Source organism: Diabrotica virgifera, chromosome 6 (genome assembly GCF_917563875.1).
Source record: "Diabrotica virgifera virgifera chromosome 6, PGI_DIABVI_V3a".
Taxonomy (NCBI): domain Eukaryota; kingdom Metazoa; phylum Arthropoda; class Insecta; order Coleoptera; family Chrysomelidae; genus Diabrotica; species Diabrotica virgifera.
This window is the reverse complement of record NC_065448.1, coordinates 196,994,967-196,998,713: the sequence shown is the minus strand read 5'-3', so window position 1 is coordinate 196,998,713 and position 3,747 is coordinate 196,994,967.

Genomic DNA, 3,747 nt, shown 5'->3' with positions numbered 1-3,747 from the left:
ACTTCATAGACAAGCGGCACACCCCAAAAAACGCTTATATCTCGAGATCCTGGTCACGGTGTGGTGGATGGCTAGTTTTGATCAAACTTTATGATTTTGATATCAAAAATCGTTTTTTAGTTCTTCTTAAGAATTTTGCATTTTGCGGTTGCGTCATTCTTCTTCTGCACCGGCGAATTTGTCCTCAAACAACTTCTTGGGCCTTTTCATATATGCTTAGGGTTATAAGTTTTATACTGGGCAGAAAGGTCAAAAATACATTAATTATAGCATAGGAATGTTAAAATCATAATAAATTGTATGAATAAGAAATACATATAGATAGAAAAGTAAGCCTAACGTTTTTTTATTTTATCCCTGTGAGCATTCGAGCATCTGGTTAAGTTTGAAGCGCTGTAAAACCTATATAAATAAATAGAATTAAATAACCCTTATAGTGAAAATTGTTTGCTGAGAAACTCTCTACAAAATTGATATACTGTTATTTTATTTTAAAATGAACTGAAAAAAAGTTATAACCTCCAAAAGGAAACTTGTTAAAAATGTTTTACTTATTTTTGTTTATATCTTTTTTGCTGGTCACTTGACGATAAAAAGTAATACAAACAAAATTGTAGAAAATATGATTTGCTACATTTTATGTTTAATTAGATTTTCCGTAGGGTTGTTAGTTTACGAGATATAGCGCGAAACCCCTTTGCACCCCATTTCCAAGATGGCGGCCGGGGGACAAGGGTGGCGACTACAAAAACTTGAACTTAAGCTTCTACTGATACCACTTACACATTAAAGAAATAAAATTGACTCCTCTAACAAATGCAAGGTATGGCCTAAAAAATGTAACATTTTAATGGTCTAATAAGTAAATGGACTAACAATCTAAAAAAAAGGAATGATGATGAATATACTTGAAAATTTTAATATCACGTTAACTCAAGCTTTTTTATATCATTTTCTAAAGAATTTAATTTGTTGTTAATTTTCCTTGTCCAATCGTGCACTTTTAGGCTAAGAAAAGTTTTAAAATCAGAGAGGAAAACCGCATTTACATATTATAATACTTATCTGTCTTGCATATTATTTTATTGCAAATTATTTTAATAGGACACAATAAAAAAATAGCAAATTTCCAATTTTGTTATTAAAATATTAAATAATTAACAACCCCTTCATTATGCCATTATTATATTTCTATTGGATGAGTGGAAGATATTTAAGCTAACTCTCAGTACAGTGGCGTAGCCAGGGAAGGTGCCCAAGGGGCCGGACCCCCCAAAATTTATATTTAAACATTGTAGAAATCATAAAAAACTAAGTTTTACGGGTATTGACTTACGGTTTAGTTGTATTAAATCTTGTACGTAAAACAACGTGCTTCACACATCTTATTTAACAGTGTACACGTATTATTGCATTCATAAATAAAGAGTTGCAGTTATTATAAAGTAACAGTGTGTCGGTACTGGGTATATTTTCTTCTCTAGAAGGTAAAGGTTGGCAACACTGTTCATGGGACCGACTGTCAGCAGCCACTAGGCTGCTAAGATTTTTTCGCTCTCACGCCTTTCTGGTTTGTTTTGAGGTTAGGACGCACCGACTCGACTCGACAGTTGAAAACGTAATTATTCATAGGCCTACTACATGGTGAAGTGTTTTAGGGCCGGTATTTCAATAGCTACTTAAGCCTTTGCTTAGCTAAGCCTGTGTCAAAAGTTAAGGAGAAGCTTAAGCTGGGTGCCGTATTTCCATCATTTCCTTAACTAAACTGATGCTCAACTGTAAATTTAATTGGTTTGGTACCTCTGAATACGTCAAAATGCCAGAACTAACTGTTCTGAGGTAAAAATCACTACTGTTGACATTTAATTTTATCTTGTCGTTTGTATCAATGTCATTTACTTCACCTAATTTTGTGTACATGATACATGTGTTGTTAGTTTATTGTCTATATTTTGTCTGAATATATTTTTATTGTAATTTTGAGTAAGCAAGAGATCCGTCTTTGTAATTTTGTTTGTTGGATATATTCCTTAAAATGTCAAATTCGAATGTAAGTTTATTTTTGTAAAATAAATATACCTACCAAGCATTGTAGAAATAAATAATTTTCATGTGTCTACACCTTCCAAAAGTAGTAAGAATTTTAATAATCGTTATTACGATTAATAAATTAATAGATTATTATTTAATAATCTAATAATAACGTTATAACTCAAACGTTGGTTTTCAAAATAACTCTCTAATTATAGAAATAACTTCATCTAATCTATAGAAATAACCTCAAAAAAACGGAAAACAAATTTTAAGCAAAGGCTTAAACTAACTCCCGCGCAAGCTTAAAATTATTTGGTTTAAGCCTAGGCTTAAGCCTCAAATTGAAGTGGAAATACAGGCATTTAAGCTTAAGCAAAGGCTTAAAGTAAGCTTTGGCTTAAGTGAGGTTGGAAATACCGGCCCTTTGTTCAGTCTAATGCTTGCTGTGAACTGTGATGATAATTTATATTCATATTAAATAAATAAAATGGACGCATTTCTAAAAAAACCGAGATTGAGTACGGACGGAGGAGTAAATTCCCGAACTCAAGAAGTACCGGTAAGTTAAGTTCGATAATATAGCCTATATTTAAATATTTTACTTTGTTATTGAAACTGGGTCTAATTGTAAACATTATTTATCTATTAAGACGTCTGTTTTTGTTGGACCAACTATTTCCCGTAAGGTTTCCTCGTTCTTCCGACAGAAGAAATCATCTGCCAATACACAAGAACTCCCAAGAAGGTTGCAGTTCCATTAGTAGGGCACATCTTCATATGTATTACCAATTCAGGATTGTATTGAAAGTAAACTTGCTAATTTTGTGCACATAATAAATGTTATGAACGGATAAAAAATTGTATTGAGTTTTGAAACCTTTCTATGAATATTTCTTGTAATATTTATGGGTTTTGATCTGTTAAAATATGAGTATTTTTCAATAAGAAAGTGGTAGAGTATACAGTATGACAGAGCATCAATCAAATTATGACTCAAGGATCATTAACATACAACTTTACATCTTTCCTAAAGTTTTAATCAACAAAATAAAATGTCGTTGATTTTTCCTTTTCGAGAGGAATTGAAAACTATAATAAAGTTCTTTGTAACCTAAGATTTTGATGCTTAAATGAGTCCCAAACGCCTATTTCAAGGTCTAATTTTCACGGACCCCCTTTTTGCCTGGGGGTATTCCATACCCCCCAGACACCCCGGTAGGCCCCCCAAAGCCAATTCCTGGCTACGCCATTGTCTCAGTATTGTTGTCAAATCTACTAATTTAATATTATGCAAAAAACAAAACAGCTTTCGGATGTAAAGTCATCAAAAAACCCTATCTTTGACCAGTGCGTGTTACCTGCACTCACTTATGGAGCGGAAACATTAACACTCACAAGAAAGGTAGTAAACAACATTCGCGTACGTATCAGAGGGCTATAGAGCGCCATAATATGTTGAGTGTCTCTCTGAGAGTCCGAATCTCAAACGAGGCAACAAGTCGTAGGCGAAAGATTAAAAATGGACGCTACTAATTCACGTCGCTAAAACGGAATTGGGTAGAACATGTCGCCAGTTTGTCTGACAACTGATGAACAAGACATATTATAGAAGGCGCCCAGGGCGCGTTCACCAGATGCAAACGTTGGCAATCAGTTTGCGCTTTATGCTTCTGAACGACTTGCTAACGTCAAACTTGTTTGGAAAGCGGTCGC